The sequence below is a fragment of the Haemaphysalis longicornis genome, unplaced genomic scaffold, assembly GCF_048455015.1.
Source record: "Haemaphysalis longicornis isolate Haplotype H1 unplaced genomic scaffold, Haemaphysalis longicornis Haplotype H1 scaffold_126, whole genome shotgun sequence".
NCBI lineage: Eukaryota > Metazoa > Arthropoda > Arachnida > Ixodida > Ixodidae > Haemaphysalis > Haemaphysalis longicornis.
In genome coordinates, this window is record NW_027526228.1 from 137,122 (window position 1) to 155,472 (window position 18,351).

Consider the following 18,351-nt stretch of genomic DNA (forward strand, 5'->3'; position numbering starts at 1 on the left):
CGGCCGGCGGTGCGGAGATATTATCGGCACGAGCAAACGATTTTTTCTAGGCCACAGTTGGCGCTCCTCTTCATATCTTACTTCGTGGCCGCGACTATCGCTTGTATGACAATTAGGAGCCGGGAAGCTACGCCTGATAACCGCGGAGCGCGCCGATGTCGCCGATACACTCATTCGTCAAGGTTGACTTCAATCTGCCCTGTAATGAACAAAAGAGTCCCTTTTCTTTGTTATTTTAGATGCCAAGCATCTAATTCTCGGTGCTGTGTCTCTCTCTGCCTAGTTGTCGTTATCCGCCGTCCGTACTCTACTGCGCATGCGCGTCTCTTCAGCCCCGTCAGCGTTCGGGATGACGTCAGTGCAGTCTACTATAAAAATAAATAGTTAGGCGGCGCCCGGTTTTGATCCCACGACTCTCTGGCCGCAACTGGAGGTGCGTGGCGCTCTTCCCACTGCGCTACAAACTGAGACGGGAGCATGTGCTACGAACGCGCCTTATGTCTTTCACTCACTCAAGCTACCTCAAGAAGCTACTGATACAACGAAGGCACGCGAAGCTGAACGCCAACGGAAACGACGAACTGAAAACGAATGGGAACTTCAGTCGACCCCGTGGCTGCTTCGAACACTACTCAATGTTTCCCTGCGGGAAGATGGTGTAATTTTTTTTCTCTTGACCCAGCAGCTTACTAGGAGGAGCGTGGAAAAATACCATGCATTGGGTTTGGTTCTCTTTGTCATGGTGAGACATGTACTGCCCTCTTATGTTGTGTTTACGCCAAAACAATAATTTTTATTTTATTGCCCTACACAAAAGCAAAGTACGGCACGTTATTTGTATGCTCCATGATCGCTCACTTGGAAATAGTCGAAACTATTTGTTCTTTCGGTAGAAAACATGTTTTAACCCGCGAATCATTGGAAACTGCGGCTGCTGCAAATTCGCGGATATTTCGCGGCGCCGAAAGCCGGGGCAATTTTTTGCCCAGTATGTGACTGGCGTTTTAACCGGAGGTGTCGTCACCGGATGCCTAATATCACGTGATTTTGCGCTTCCGGTTCGCGCGGTGATGCATGGGCTCGTTGAGAACTGTGCCGCGAGAGCTGCAGCTGCGTTCTACCTCCAAAAAATGGTTCATTGCTCCGCGGTAGGTTGTTAGAACACAAGTCAGAAAGGTAATAAGATGTTTCGGTTCCCGTGAAACAAAGGACGGAACCTGCGATGGGCTGTCGCTGTGAGGCGAGCGACGCAGTAAGGCGACTTGTGGCAACCAAGCGTTGAAGCCCCCCTGTGTAAGGCCCATTTCGTTACAGGTCAGTAGTGCCTTATAATGTTTTCCTTCAAGTAGGAGTCGCATAAAACAACGATTTCTGAGCTATTAACACATCGAAGAGTCGAGTAGCAGAAGAAGTGGGCGTTGTGTACTTTTCGTATCAAAGAGTACATGCCATCTTCGAAATCGACCGCGGATTGTTATTAAAATACAAGTGCCTGTTCACGCGGACGAGTACTATGTATGAACTGTGTGTAATGAAACGTAGTGATCAAACATAGCCAAACTCGTACGCTTTTGTTTACCCTTTGAAAAATATTTGTCGCCGGCAGTGCGCGTTGCCGGAACGGGCTCGCTCCCGTTGTGTGGCCTTGCTACCTCGGCGTTTGTTATTCTCGATTCGGTATCCAATTTCGGCCGCGGCGGCTGCTCTTACGCTCGTGTGTTGGAGATTTCTGTGCACATTCAAGATCCTCAGGGGGTCGAAATTGATCCGGAGCCCTCCACTACGGCGCGCCTCATCGCCTGCGCTGCGTCGGCACGTTAAACCCCACAATCAATCGTTATTCTCGATAAGATATCAATTTAAGATTTAATGAAGAGCACTCGTTTTCGAAATCCTCATGGCTGCACGGGCCGCAGGCCCGCTTCGTTTAACCCGTGGTTGGCTGTAGACTTTTGCAAAAGACCACTTCCTATAAAAAAACGCAGAGGACCACCCGTCTTATGCGGATATGTTTGTGTGATTACGTAGCACGAAGATTCTAGAATCGCGCGACTGTTTCCAGTGTGTTAACTAATGTGATTGGCTCCTTTATTGTCTTGATTTCATGTGCCTTTCTTTATGTAGGATCACCAAACGCTGATCCCAACCACGTAGACTATATCCAGTCACTCTTTTCCCACGACGCTACAACCATGCAGCAGTCAGAATTTAATAAAGGCATGATTAGGGGCTAGTTGGTACAGTCTTGGATTCGATAATAACGTGCGCTGCATGTTTGGACGCGGGACACGGACAGTGAAAAAGACAAAACTTTACGATGGTGCGCAAACTAGCAACTGGTTTATTGAAAGCTTTATCGTTATTTACAAGCATGCGATGGTGAGTGTACATTAATAGGGTAAACATGATATCTTCGTGCGCGTGCGCTCATGTGCAATCGGACTTTTCTATCATCATTTGTATCTCTTTTTCTGTGAGCAGTGAGAAAAAAAGACAAAAAGGGAATGAACACTTTTATTTGCAGCTACGTGTCAACAAAATTCTCGATTTCCCTGTAATTCATATTTCCAGCTACCAACGCCACACGCTGATGACTGCAAAACGATCATTGGCGCTACAGCAAGCTCGGGCAGCCACCTGCACAAGTGCCACCTGCACAAGCGTGCAATGTTGAGGATTCCGAGCAGACTATGGAGTGCCAACAGCGTGTGGAGACCAGCTCTCCAGCGTATGTTACATGTTGTGAGTATTGCAGTTCCTTCGTTCATGTCTCAGCAATGACCTTTAATTTATTTCAGATGCATCTCCACACTGAGTGTGGAGGTGCAGACAGAGCTCGTTCCTGCTCGCTGCACAAACTGCACCCACCTCATAGAGGAAACGAAGACTCTTAAAGCAAAAGTTTCTTCGCTGAAGATTAAACTTGAAGCAATTCGGAACAAGCAGAAGCTGGACAAGGACATTACTACCACGCGTGAGGATGTGGTGCTTTTTTATGCAGGCAACTTTACTAGCTTCGTTATACATGAACTTACTGCTTCTTCTGTGTGAATCCAATGCTACTTTTTGGTGTAAACATTACCGCAGGATTGCCCTTTCACAGTTTGCCGAAAGTGCTGCGCCAGTGACCTACTGCGGATTCCTTCCGGTGTTTGTGTGTGTTCGCGCGTTTTTTCTCTCCCTCCTTAATAATATTGTAACTGTTCTCTCCCTTCTCCTATTCCCCGCACTAGCAGGCGCAGTGTCCACCCCAAGGTGTGAAAATCAACGCCTGCTGGTAAACGGGATTATTTTTCTGTCCTTAAATTTTTTCATAAGAGTGCTTGTTCTAAATTTTACTATCGCTTGATGTGTTAGCGTCTCACTGCACGACCTTTACACTTGTATGCCCCGTTTTTATTTTGTTATGTCAGATCAACGTGTTACACCTTGCAGGCATAGCAAAGGCCCATTTTATGCTCATCTTGAGCACGCTCGCACCCCTCATGCCTGCTGCCCGAAAAAGTTTCCCACTGGGTGCTCAGCTGCTAATGTCCCTGATGAAGCTGAGGCACAACATGTCCTTTCAAGACCTCGCCTACCGCTTTGAAGTCTCCCCTAGGACGGCAAGTCACGCTTTTCGGGCCTGGCTGATATCTATGACGCAGCTCTGTAGGGGCCTGATTGTTTTTCCAAGCCCCGAAGTAGCTCAAAGCTGGCTCACGTTGAAAGAGCAGAAGCACTTCTCCAAGCTGCGAGCTGTCATTCACTGCACCGAAGTGCCCGTTTTGAGGCAAGGTTTATGGTGCATCAAAGTGTATTTCGGGGACGTGCCTTCACCTTGGTTTGCTACCTGTTGAAGCTGCGTAACATATGGTTCTTAAGGAAAAACTGAAAATCTTAAAAAAAAGACTAGCTATTCTTGAATTTAGTTTTTGTTTTATGCAACAGGAATACATGTTTTCTTTAAAGCGTCTGAACATGGACACGCAGCAGATCGTGTAAAGCAACTATAAACAAAATTCCACTCTCAAGTGCCTTGTGGCGGTCAACCCCTATGGAGCAGTGGTGTTTGTCTCTAGGGCATGCGGAGGGAGGGTCTCCGTCAAAGAGCTCGCCATTTCCAGCGGTAATTATTGTTTTAGTACACCCCCTTTTTTCGGTCGTATACTCGGCTAGTTAGTGAGGGAAACATTAAGCTTTTTTTCAGGATTTATGGACCTACTCGAGCCTGGGGACCAGGTGCTGGCTGACAGGGGAGTCTTGTTGCATGAAGAATTGTTCGAAAGAAACGTGCAGCTAGTCACCCCCAGCTTCACGAAGAACCGACAGCAGCTGTTGGAGCGGGAGGTGACTAACTCTAGGAGAATTTAATCGTCCCGGATAATAGTAAAAAGATCCATTGGCCACCTTAAGAAATGGAAAATAATGACCGAAACTGTGCCGCATACACTCGTCAAGTTCTACGACGAAATCATTGTGGTGGTGGCCGGGCTGACCAAACTTTCCCCAACACTGGTGAAGAATGGTAAGAACAACCAACGACTAAACATAACAGTTCTAAACATCTTTTAATGACAGAGTGGATCATCCAAATCTTGCTCATGAAGACAATATATTCAATGAACTAGCAAATGTGCATTTTTATAAACATCGTAGGGTCATTGCAACGAACTATACAGGTTTAAGGACCCCTCCCCTTGCTACTTGAAGGCGATTTCACACGTAAAATGACACTGAACAGACGTAAAACTGTCACATCTGTCAGTAATGGTACGAAAAAAAATGCAACAGGTTAAAGGGGTCGTGAAGAAAAAATTGCGCACATGCGCACATCGTCGGTCGGCACAGGCAACTAGCAGTGACGTTTACTTTGCACTCAGTTTATTTTAAACTTGGTTACTTCTGCCTGCGCCACTCGCCCGCGTTGTTGACTGAAAGTTCGACCATGTTGATTAGTGGTAGTAGACATCAAACAGCTCCCGTTCAGGTGCTAAGGGAGATTCGTCATGGCGCCGGTGTTGTAGCTTTTATCTGACCCTTCGCGAGCCCGTGCTATGCCGACATGTTGTGCAGACGACGGGGAACTGTTACTGGCTGATTTCGCCGACGTCACTTCCCGAACTGAGGAGAAAAGGCTTGGGGAAGCTGTAACTGCATTATTTTACCTATTTGTCCATATTGTGCAACGAAGCGGCTATGCATAGCTTGTTTATCGAAGTTCAACAGTTATAAGCACCCACACGACACCATTTTCTTGAACATCTCTTCACGACCCCTTTAACTTCACATGACGTAGATTACATCAGGATCATTCTTGGAAGAATAATCTCACGCATGAAACTGTTTAGGCTCCCTATGTTGGTGTCCATGAATGCCTCATCTCTTACAATCGTCAGGATGGACCCTTGTCCCGTTGGCAGATGGTAATAAAAAAAGCAGTGGAAATTCCCGTTAAGTTCAAATGGAGCTGTGCGTGAACCTGGTAGTAATATGCACGTGTCAACTTCAAGGTCCCTTCTTTGGTAAAACAAAAGTCAGACATATGCTTTCCCGCCTCTAGCAGGTCTTTTGGCTCGCAGTATTCCAAAACATGTGAGCACTTCACTTCTACCAAGGTCGGCTCATGGCAGTCACAGTAAAACATTGCACCTGGGCTACACCCAAAAAAGGGATAGTCCGCGTGAATCATCAGACCACAATTCTCAAGCCTTGCATTGGTGTGCGATGCACTGAGATACCCTAACAATCTCCTTTTTGCCTCGCGCTTGGTCCTGATACCGTACTGCACGGCAGGGGTATTCAGTGGCCGTGGCTTCAGCATTTTGTTCACCAGTGGGGCACACTTGACCCGCTTAAACCGACACACATCTTTAAAAATGGACGCCGTAATGCGGCCCTTCCGGTGCCTAAACCATGCGGGAATCCCTTTCTGGCCCCGCGTTGCAAACTCTGCGCGGTTTGCTTCATGCTCTGTTACTGACAAGTTACCCATAATAAACTCCGATAGCTCTTGAACATTTTGGCTCACACAGCCTCGGGAGTTCAGCTCCTCGAGGTTGAATTCGCGGAGTGGCTGCTCCAGGCTCAATGTGAATTCCCGAGCTTTCTGCTGCGGTTGCTGAGGGTCTGCTGGCCTTGCCCAGCATCCGGTCAACGTGAACACTCTTGCAGTTGGTATCACGTGATAAAAAGTAATTACCCTTGAAACATAACGCTATTGCTTAGAAGGCAGCGTTTTTTAGGACTCTGATTTGGACATTTCGATAGTGTTAGCAAATTTCATGACTAATTTCAACAGCTTGGAGTTTTCTTCATGCGCACCAAAATCTTTAGGACACGGTTAGCCGCAATAAACCTTCGCTGGATTGTGAGCAAACACTTTCGAGTCTGCCAAAGTCAGTGTCAGACTAGATTATAGAAAAGACCTTCTGCAGCAGCATTCGAACATGAGTCGCTAACATTTGTGCTTAAAATGTTGCTTCCACGCTTCTAGTTTAAATCGTTGCCACATGATAAGCTCAGACAGTTTAAAGAGAATTCAGACAAATCACTTCTACACGGGTGTTATTGTGATTTGCATTTGAATCCGTCGGCAGACATTTTTGCGGAATGTGTATATGCATAATGACTCCGGTTTTAGGTTTGCACTTTTTGAAAGCGATGAGAACTTAGTATGATGCTTATGAATGAGCAGTGATCGCTAGAAAGGTAGCACTTCGCTCACCATTTCGAGTTTTCCTAGAAACTTCTCAACGTTTGGCGTCCCATTCAGCTTTGGCAGTTCCTGCTCTCGAGGACGCGCATTCTCCTGTGTATCACACCTGTGGCGCACATACACGATGTCCTTAGACAATTTCGGGACTACCTGCAAATAAATGCGTGCGGATATGACAGAACATTGATAAAACTACTCGAGTTTGCTTTCAGAGCCTAACGTGCATAATGATGTGTACCGTTTTCAGGGTAGGCTTCACCCACTTGCATGGGAGGTCTGTCGGTGCTTCCTCCTTCAAGACCTCTTGGGTCAGGAAGTCAATTGCGAAGCAGACAGAAGCAGCGTGGCTACAGACTCGTCCCAGCCTGTAGACGTGTAATTTACAAGGCACAGCTGAATGGAAAAATATGTGCTTCAGCCGCTCTGCCTCTAGCATAAGCATGCAGCAGGCCCAGGGTTATGCCTCCATGTCAGAGTTAGGGGCAACCAATCCAATAATGTGTTCAGTGTTCCTACAAATGAAACATTCTTTCTCTGCTAAGAAAATAAAATGAAATGTTTGAATGAATCAATACTTAAGACATTACTTGTCATATCGCAAGACTTAAGCACCCTCACTGGATAAAAATTTTTGTTATGTGTTTATAGGTTGGCTATGGTGCGCGCTAAGTCACCTTCACCTACTAATTAAACGGCACTAATCTTACGATTAAAATCATGCCAAGCTTTACTGAACCTTGTAATTGTTTGCCAGATTTCAGTAGCGCTACTGCAATTTTAGGTTTCGCATAAAATACTTGCGGCTCATAATAGTGTTGGGCCATTCTATAGTGCTGTTCAACACACAACTGCAAAGTGTTCAGGTAAGGCATGCAGTCTTACCCAGCCATGCAGGTGCACTGGGCATCCAGGGTTTCCCCAGATGGCCTCACGCCTATCCAGCAGGTGTACGGCTTTCCCATTCGCTGGGACGGGCTCACTTCCCCTTTCAAGACAGATATGCCGCTCTCCAGTTGTGCAACCTTGATTCCATTACTTTTCCTATAACACAGAAACCATGGTTCAAGACTGAGATGCACTTTCGCAAACCAAAGACGACTGGATTCTGGATTAAAGAGAGTGTGGCCACTCGGCGGCACGACGTGAACTGGCACCTCATGTTGTTCCTTCTGGGCGACACCGTTTCCAGCATTCGTATGAATTGCGCATGCTTCGCTCGCTTCACATAGAATCAGTCACTTCTCAGACGGCTAGGTTTTGAGTACACAGATTACCTAGGGCAGTACTGTAAGAAGGATTTTTTTTACGCAGTGTAGAAGAGTGAGAATCTAGGTTGGCAGGGGCAGGCAAGGACTAGGAAAACAATAATTTAGGCTCTGGCTAGAGGCAGGGGGAGCTTGCAAGCCCTATTAATCATTAGCTGTACTTAATCTGGGTGAGTGAATTGGGGCTGACAGATATGGCTGTTAGTTTCATTGGCAAATATTTGGAGATATTTCTTTTCTGTAAACTTTTCCCCCAATAGAAGGGATGTGACATCTATACAGTATATTTTATAACCGGTGTCTCCTGTGACTATGTGAATGTATAGGGGATGTATATTGTCATCAACAACTTGCAGGTGAGATGAGCACATTGATTGAAGATGAACCATACCATGAAAGAATAACACACAAAAAAGTACAAATACACACAAATCTTTCCATTTTTGAAATATTTGTCTGCCCGTCCCTCTTCGTGTTTTCCACTTTCATAGTGTGATTTATTATCAACAATAAATTCAATTTTGAATTCAATGAATTCAATTGAATGTACAATGAATTCAATATCTACAATGAATTCAATTTTATTTGCCGCTAAAAAGTTGTGCGCCCTACACAGGCGCACATTACGCTTTTTCAGACTACGTATGGGGTACGGTGAGCATGCTCATTCTATACTCTGCCTCACAAGTTGTGTGCAGCAAAGGTGTGGGATCAAGTAGTGGCTCTCAGATTGCTTTTCTTTCACCAGCACTTGTGAATGGTAAATAAAGCTGAAAGCCACGCTCTTGTGCACGCACATTGGACCATGCTGCACACAACTCCTGCGATAAGTATTATCCTTGAGCAACATGTAGTACTTACCAGATTTCACATACTAAAAAGCCTGAACAGACCTGAAAGCCCTCACGGTGTCGCCATCCCAGCACAGCTTGTCTACGAAGTACACACAGATGTGCTCGTAGGTGATTGGGGACCACAGTTCTTCCCGTTCCGCATAAATGTGGTTGCTACTTTTTCCTAAGTCGAAACCTGAACTGGATTCGCTGGAATACGAAACAAACAAAATGATAAAGCAAACGAGCTTTGCCGCTTTCACTATATAAAATGTTATAAGGGCATTCAACAAAATCTTGCAAACAAATTCTAACCACATTAACGTTATCCTCACACTACTCTGGTACAAATAAACACAACCAGACACACGTATCACATGGAAACGAACTGGTCGTTTGTAGCACGCGTTTATGAACGTTCTGTTATTCGCTACCATTATAAGGGCATTCGGTGTGATCGTGATAAACACAGGAACGCGCTTAGTCCGAGTGATCGCATTCGCTGGAGTCAAAGAGCCACGTGATTCTGCAATGGCACGCTGCTCACACACCCTTCAGAGGGCTGGCGTCGTGATGTTAGTCTTACAATCACCATACTACACGCTCACGTTTGCAACGGGCGCTACGGCGAACGAGTATTCCGGGTATTTCAAGACGCCCGATTTTGTTGTCGACCTTACGGTTACGACACGCATATCACTATGCCCCTCTTCGCCCCGCGAGATGGTCATGACGGTGAGCGAGAATTACGGTGATTTCACGACCCCCGATTCGACGGCGAGCGAGCATGTCAGCGAGTAGTACGGTGATATTATGACGCCCAAAAGTGTTGTCAAACTTCGAGTACGGCAAGCATATCACGACGCCCGTTTTCACGCTTTGAGACGGTCGCGACGGCGGGCGAGTACTACGGTGAGTTTACGACACCACGTTTCACGACGGCAGTTACGCCAGTGCTTCGGAGCGCGATTAAAGCGCGCCAAGGCACCGATCGGGTGTTGCAGCTAAACGTGTCCCAGAACTTTCATTTCGACACTGATTTCAGTCCGTGATACGGTATGAATATTCAGAAGCAAATAACGCTGCCTCAAACAAAAACTTACCTAAAACAACTGAACCCTTACCCGACGGGCGAGATAGGCTTACGCAAACACTAACGCACCCCTCGTCCCTCGCTCTCTCGATATGGATGTTTCCGCGTAAAGGCTCGTTTACCATGACCATAGTAGTAACCTTAGGTGTATGAAAACTAATAACTTACCAAGCAGCAGATAATGGCGCAGAATCACTCCCCCTGTTGAGTCTCGAAGATCGGGCTCGACAGCTACAGACCTAGCCGCCGCCGCCATGGTTCTGCTAGCGACAAACTGGAAGTGAAACTACCCATGGAGCCTTGCGGCAGCTGGGAAGCGCCGGTCACCTATTTTGCTACAAAAGCAGCCGCCATTTTCAAGCTCTTACTTAACATTACGTCACTTTTACGCAGCCTAAGTGGCCAATGCATGACGTGATGGTTCCCGCCACCTGTTTAACTTACGTCATGCCTTTCAGCCAATCACAGACAACGCGTGTATTACAGGCATTATTGTTGTTGAATAGCAAAGACAGGCCTGCGTTGTCATGTCTAGTTCTTTTAGTCTGGTTTTTCATTGCCGGCCAAGAATTATGCGCTTTCATAAAGAGAAATAAGGCAAACTTTAGAACTGGTGCCCGTAAACGTCATAAACCGTCAAAATGACGACAGCACACACAACCGCTTTGTCAACCGGAAGCACGTGACCAAATCAGAAAAGACTTCAGGCAAATTGCCCAATTCCCCGGAAATTTGTGCAGTCGAGAATAAGGCCCTAGGGCCCCTGAGATCATAGTCTGAGACCGTACGAATGGTGGACGCTGACATGATACAATTTCCATGGTTGCCAGAGCAATTGTACTCCGCCTGCTAAAAACTTGTTCAGTAATTATTCAACTAAAACAAAGAACTGAAGCCCAATAGTTGCATATAATTGCCTCAGTAATAATTAATAGCTTTTTGAAAAACCTTCAGTGTAATTAGGCTGTAATTATCGAATAGAGAGTAAGTGTGTAGTTTGATTTCTTTTAAGTGCACTAGGAAGTGGCCAGACCGTGGCGCCTGTCTTGCGCAGTGCGGGCGTACAGTATCCAGCTCAGATGTGAGTACGTGCAAAACCTCGGCAAGCCGGCTGCACGCGCTCAGCAAGTGCCTCCCCGGGCGCTTTCGAGGCCGTCATTCGTTGCTTCACGTTAAGAACCTTATCTATTGCCCCTGAAGTGACGCCAGAACAGCGTTTCTGATATGGACTTTGCTACCGCAAGTTCACTACACGCTATGGAGTGGCAGCCAGCCATCGTTCCCGCTGGAAAAGAAATAAAATCAGCATTTCTAATCGTTCCGTTTAAGTTGTTTTATTCATGGAACTTCGTACAGCTTTCGTGCTTCGAACGTTCGCGCAAACGTTCATTAAGGTACAACGAAAAAATAAGTAACAGAAATCGGTTTCTTCTTTAATCAGTGACTATAAGTGAACGTTCTCTACTCGCTTTGCGTGGCAAATTACTGCCCCCATTCAGTCCCGAAAGCTTTTCCTTGGAAGTGGTGGAAATCAGCTAGGACTTCACGAATACAGAGAGAAAAGGAAACTGGAGACGCCGCTGACTGTATTTCGCATACTGCCTTCGGCATGCATTCTTCCAATCCGTTGGCCTGCGATCAACCGTGGTCTTCGTTCCTGTGCTTCAAGGGGACTCCCCGGCGATATCAGCGTTGGCCCATGCGATAAATTTTTTTTTCTGTCAATAAACGTTTCGCATTCAGATAAAGCCGCAGTTCACTTCCCTTGTATTGGAAAGCACTGAGCGCCGCGCAAAATGTCACAGAAAGGAAAATAAAGCGACGCGGCGCAAAAATGCACAGAGATGATGACGGAGATTCATTTTAAGTGCGCCTCAGTACGGATGAGCGGATTCCTTGGCGTTCTCGAGCATGCGATAAGTCCCATTCGAGTTTGATCGCAAGTGTGGTATGAGCGTTGCTACGTCTCGTTCAAATAATTGATTGATTGTAGAGTTTTACGCGCCGACGCAACGCAGGCGATGAGGCGCGCCGTAGTGGAGGGCTCCGGATTTATTTTGACCACCTGGAGATCTTTAACGTGCGCCGAAATCTCGTACACACGGGCGTTTTTGCTTTTCGCCTCCATCAGAAAAGCGGCTGCCGCGGCCGGGAATCGAACCCGCGACCTCGTGCTCAGCAGCGCAACGCCTTAGCCACTGAGCCACCGCGGCGGGGGTCTCGTTCAAATAGTCTCACTACGTATAAGTCACACGCTAAACCGAAAACACGTTGGTTACCGACCCACAGGAAATAAACTACGCAATGCCGTCGACGCCACCAACACAAGCCTCGCCTGGCCAGCAGGCCGCCATGTTACAATTAATCCCGGCATGCTCGCTAGCCGGGCGCGAAACGCCAGAGCAGCATGTTGCCAGAATAATACCCATCGCTTTCGCCGTTTTTAGTAAGCACAAATGCAGCTGGCAACCTTCAAATCGTTGTATCATGTCCGCCACTGCGTGTCGTAGGAATCCAATGCATTAGCTCAGCGGCACGCTTTCCCTCTAGAGTCAGTATATTATCTCTATGCTGGAAACACTAGCCGAACAACCAAAATGGGGACACAATGCAGGTCTCCCGTCGCAGTTTTGCTTGGCTGACGTGCCAAGATTGTTATACTGCAGCGTTGATTCGCGTTGTTTTTGCGAGGGAGAGCGCCTAATTTCAGCCGGCTACCTTATCTTGACGGGGGTACAAGATCGGAGCAATGAAAACGCCCAGACCATCGCTATGTGACCGGAAACGTCGGGGGCAAGGAGAAAGACGTGTTTGAGGGGGGTAATCCGTTGGGCTGGGACAGCGCGGGCGGGCGGCGCGTTAATGTCACTGTCTGGCGAGGAGGGAATGCAGCTTGCGGAACAGCCCAACAGATTGCGCGTCAAGCGCGTTGCCTTAGTTTACATGTTCTTTTACGGACGAAACACACAAAAATCGCAATATCATAGCATATATTGTAAAAATTGCCAGATTTCTATTTGTAAAATAAATAAATAGAAGTGCGAGACACTTTAGCAACCGTAAGTAATAAATACTGCCATTGTTCCAAGCCGTACTGTGCTTGAAAAGGAAACCCGCCTTCTCGCCATGAGTGGGTCACTCTCGCCTCTCGTGGGTTTCTCAGATTGGCGCGCGCTTTTCATGCTGCACAGGCAGGACGGCAAAGTTAGGACTAGCCGAACAAGCAAAATGGCATAGAACTATGAACGCCGAAATCAGGTCTTCCGGTTCCCGAAGTGCCTGCCACGTACGTTGCTCGCGGGCGTTGGGAACACAATCTTAAGTGCAGGGTTTCACTAAACGTAAAGCATTGCTTCCGCTGTCATGCGCGATAAGAGCCGGCAGATAGCGGCATAAGATCCCGCAGCTTTAGTGCGCCTGGGCCCAGCAAACACTGCTGCATCCCCTAATCACGTATCGCCAGCCGCTTCATCTGTCGCGTATGCAAGCGTTTTCCCTCTACCCGACGCTCCCTCTCTTCATCGGTGCGGTGGGGTTTTTTATGCAGCTGCTTTGTACGATGACGTGCAGTCATCGTATCGGCATCGAGGCGGCGGGATCTCTGCTTGAGAAAGGTAGGAGCACATTTTGCAAACGCATGTGTTGGTCGTTCTCTTACAGGTGATAGTGTTTGAGTGCGTCCTAGAACTTGCGTGTACGGCATCTCGTTCGCACTCAAGCCGAAGAAATTATAACTCCGCGATGGCGTCTCTTGGCTTATGCACATGTTGATATGCCTTTTAAATATTGTTTATGAGGAATCCCAAAATCACACTGATACATTGGTTATGATTACATGTATGAGCAAAAAATCCGAAAAATTGAAGTTTTATTCTTCACTTTTTATGGCTATAATTGGAGAGTAACGAAGTGTTTGACTCCTAATTTAAGATAGTTTGACCCAAAGGTTGAGTATCTAGGCGCACCGATTTCGGTGGGCCGTTGGTATCCTGTCCTGCCAAGGTTTACTTTATTGAGGCTGTAAGTTCAAATATTCCACTCCCCCTTTTTGAAGATTTGCTACGAAAAAACGTAGGAACCGGATTTGTACAGGTAATATTTCTCACCAAACACCAAGTCGTAATATCCAGAGGAAGAACATAGGTATTGAAACCTTCCTAAAAACCACGACCGGATTTATAAGTAGCGACATGCACATGCTCGGCGATTCCGCACCGTGTTGTACAAAACGGCGTTCCAAGGAATGGCGTTCCTGGAACTAGTTCCTTTTGGGAGGAACGGAGGAACGCAACCGTTACCGTTTCATTAAGAGTGGGTTGGACTGTAACGGTAATTCGTTACGTTTACGGAGGAACAGCAGAGGGAACGGTGCTCCTTCAGGAAGCGTTCCATCGCTAGGATTTGGCTGTCTTTGACGTCAAGGCTTTAGGGCGCTGTTGCTAGTACAAAAGGCCACAGGCCAGCCGCTACTGTGTCTATCTCCAATTATGCAGCCCAATTTGCCCGTCTTTCCGTAAAACGTGCTTCTTCGAACGTCAAAGACAGAATAACCATGCAGCGGTCGCGCAGCCTGTCGGGCAGGCTTCAACAGGTTCGCACGGCCCTGTCGGACCACAGGCTGCAGATGCGCAGGAGAAGAGCTGCGTCAGCGCCGCTTTGATTCATCTTCTGCATCGACCTCTTCTTTTGTGCATAAAACTGGAACGCGAAACCCGAGCAGGAGGAGAGCGACTGTACCGTGTTCATCGCACGCATGTTATCTACAGTACAGGAGGCGTGCCAGCCGAAGGGGCCGTACCAGACTTCTCTGCTGTGAGTCGACGGACATCAGGGTCACCGGCGTTGCGCCACCACGTGTAAAAACAAGGCGTCAAGACCTTAGCCTCAGATTCTTGAAATATTGCCGCTGCCGCCGAAAACGATGCCACAGCTATCTGATCTCATGCGGAAGAGCAACCACACCTGAGCGAGCGGAATCTGACCTTGGACGTTCTACTGCCCTACGGCACGGCCATGGCGCTCGAACGCGCCACCTTAAAACTTTCTCAAAGACCAAGCGGAGCATCCGTTTCGCGATGTTGCCAGTGCCAGATTTGCTTTGACGATCTGTTTTCGATTTTTGCTGGGAATTATTGCGCCACCTTTTCTTCGCATCATAGCAGTGCGACGACTGTGGTGTATTGTTACGGAACGGTTCCGACCAGTGACTCAGCCGGGCACCGATAGCGAGCCGAGCAGTGCATTCTCACGTAGGTTTACCAACCGTTTAGGATTTTAAAGGACTGCCCGGACCTTTCATACAACGTCCCGAGTCCCGCGCCGTCCCTGTCGGGACAGCTATAGGTCCCGTATTTGTTTCAGACCGCCCGGTTAGAAAATGTTTCGATCTAAAGCACGCTCAACGAGGCGCGTCATGCTCCGGATCACAAAGTTAGCGCGGACTTGTCCAGGCAAAGCTTCAGGTAATGCTACATTTCTACGTGATGTGCGACAACGTTTAAGAGTACATTCTCCAGCAAAAGCTATTGTTGCGACTAGCATGTAGCTATATGAATTGCCACTTCAACAGGCTGCAACCATAAAGAAACAATGAATTTGTCAGGAAGGTACCGTCACAAAGAAAAGTGATTTATTTGCATCCCTATATTAGTAAGGTACCTCTCCCACTTCCCCCTTCACGACTTCCTTTATTGATGAGTTGGTAACCCTGTAGCCTGGTGGCTTCTGCCGTACGCGCAGTTTCTCCGTCCCGACAGCGAGACGCCGGAGGCCAAACTTAAAAAGTGTAGCATAAAATTACAGCAGAAAAGGCTGCGGAAAATAAGCCACCATGATTTCTTCATCCCGCAGAGTAACACTCTGAAGCTCTGGTATTGACAGTCTGGCTCAGATGCTCCCCCGTGCCAGAATTTAAGGAGCAATCCAGTAAGGTCAAACTTATGCGCACGGCACCACATAGTGTTTCAGCGGGCATCAAACAATATACACACAAAACAACCACTGTCCATGCCAAGCGCGCGTTGTATGCTAGAACACGCATATGAGCGCATGCGGAGGCAGTCTCCTGAGCCTGAGGGACTGAACCAACTTATTGTCAAGTATAACACGGTAGTACCCTCAAGAGCTTTGGTGGTGCGGCTTTTCAACATTGCCAACCGTTGAATTGCTCACTTCCTTTCATCTCAGAATTATCCGACACCGGATTTTAATTTAAAAATATATAATGTAACGGTAATGTAACGACACGTTACCATTTCCAAAGTGTAACTGGAACGCGTTCCTTCTCAATATAGGAACTTGCCACGGGAACTGATTTTGTCGGGTTTGAGGATTAGTGTGATCTCCAAATATTTCCACGTTGGCGGGAGAGTTCCTTTCATCCAGTGTTCATTCAGTTATATGTGAACACATTTTCGATGGTGGTGGGGTCCAGATTGCGCCGAAATTTTTGGGGAATCGTGTCCTGTCCAGAAGTGGTGTTCCTTATTAGCCCGTGCATCGTGATTCAGCTTCCTGAACGGTAAATGGTGTATCCAGTTCTGGGTTCGGTGTACCAGTGTACTGTGGTGGCAGCTGTGCGTGTGTCGTGGGCTGAGCTTCGAATGATTTCCGGAGCTCTTGCAGACGATCTTGAGCTGTTTCGGGGTGGTTATGTGATACCCTTTTAAGGTTTTGCACAGCCATTGGTTTTCGATTTTTTGGCGCCCATAGGAGAATAGAAAAGGTGCCAAGGTCTCCGGGTACCTAGGGTTCCCTGCCCTGTATTGCAAAATTGGTTGCAATTTTGCTGGCTCAGTTGTCGAGCATGTCCTTCTGCTACTTGTGTGAGCATGGGTATATGAGTGCGTAGTTTCCTGTTAGCTTTGCGTCTTTTCCAACTCTCGACGAGGCCGCTTCTAGCGTCCCTTAAGTGTTTGAGCTGATGGTCTATGGCTGGGGTGTCTTCGGTAAGAGAAAGTTCTTTTGTATGTTTGGCGTATGTCATGATAAGCTGAGGGGCCCAATCTTCAAGTACGTGATCGTTCCCTGGAGTCCTTCCTATCAGTAAGTCGGCTGTCGCTATTCTTTGCATGGTGTTTTGGTGGTGAGGGGTTCGGAGTTCTTCATTGTCATGGTCGCTTCCTAGTGTTTTATCTAGGCAACTGCAATATTCATTCTTGATGTTATAAGCTAACGTTATGTCGGGTAAAGTCTCACACGAGATGCTAGTGCCAATACGCGTGGGTGTGTCTGAATTGTTGCACAGATGAAGACGATATTGTTCAATTGCGTCATGAAGTTGGATGCATTTTAAATAGTTGCGATGGTAGCCTTACATCGTGTAATGGGTAGTAAACTCCCCCAGTATAATTTATGGCCTTTAGTGCGTAGCTTTACTTCTGAAGAGCTTATCAATTTCTGATAGGAGAGGAGCGAGTGGGCCGTGTGTATTTAGGACATATAGGATTGACTGCATCGTTTTTTTGGGGTGACCTCCACGAAGGAGTAATCAATGCTGGTGGTGAGGGCGTACTGTTGGGCCGTTTGATGAGTGCGGAGAAAAATGGCCATGCAAGCAAGGGTGTCAGTGGTGTAGGGTGTATAATGTGTGAGATTTACGTAGGTGACGTCTGTTACTTCTAGGGCGGTGATATGAGGTGTGTATTGTAGAGTGAAATGAAGGAGTGATCATTTCTTGCCGTAGTATGAGCGACGATTAATTTGCAGTATGAGGGTGGTAGGTGTGGTCACGGCTGTAGGCATAGAGGAAGGAGGTGTCCCCATCATCTCTGGTTGGTACTTTTCTCCCACTGGGATGCCGTGGGAGAGAGCTATGTTTGGATATCTCGCGCTTTTTCTTTTGTGTAATTTCTAGCGCGGTAATGCGTGACTCGACATCTTAAATTTTCGGGTTCATATTCGAAACAAGTTCATGTATGTAGCGTTTGAGGTCCTTAATCATAAGTGAAACAACCACAGTAGTGGATGCGCTTCGAATGTGGGATTGGATCGTGTGTCTTTTTTAGCAGTGGTGTTGGTGGTTGTATTTGGGCACGGGGCTAGGCTGCTTGCTGTTTTGGAAACGTAAATTTGTGTTTTCGACGAGTTTCTTGCGGACGTGGGCGTTTCCCTGACTCTGTGTACACCTCGTTCGCGGGCCCGGATAGGAGGCGGTGTTAGTCGCACCTTGTTGAGGCAGCCTCAGCTGGCTGTCGGGGGGTCACTTCCGCAGAGTATGTACGCTGGCACGCACTCGCGGTTGGCGGTAAAATTTTCCACGTTGCTCGTCACATAACGAAAGGCAAAATTGATTCTTCACGAACAAGTCTTTTTAACAAAGGCGACTAAGCGAGACCCCTTTAAAGGGCAGAAGTAATCTTATCCTTAAAGATGTAACACCGCATTCACTTCCGTTTTCTTGTAATCAATGTATAATAACGTACATACATCAGCCACTACAGCCGGTTGGTATTAAACAATTCC

General features: G+C 47.2%; 1 long non-coding RNA gene and 1 pseudogene across 1 annotated transcript in view; one reads left to right on the plus strand and one right to left on the minus strand.

Moving 5' to 3' along the window:
* Window positions 1-5,279: 5,279 nt before the first annotated feature.
* LOC144163628 (uncharacterized) lies at window positions 5,280-10,144 on the minus strand (annotated as a pseudogene).
* Window positions 10,145-13,464: 3,320 nt separating this feature from the next.
* Window positions 13,465-18,351, plus strand: part of LOC144163622 (uncharacterized) — a 38,359-nt gene continuing 33,472 nt past the window's right edge. Inside the window, exon 1 of the long non-coding RNA XR_013320954.1 lies at window positions 13,465-13,502. This is a non-coding gene — a long non-coding RNA (uncharacterized LOC144163622). The remainder of the gene's footprint in view (window positions 13,503-18,351) is intronic.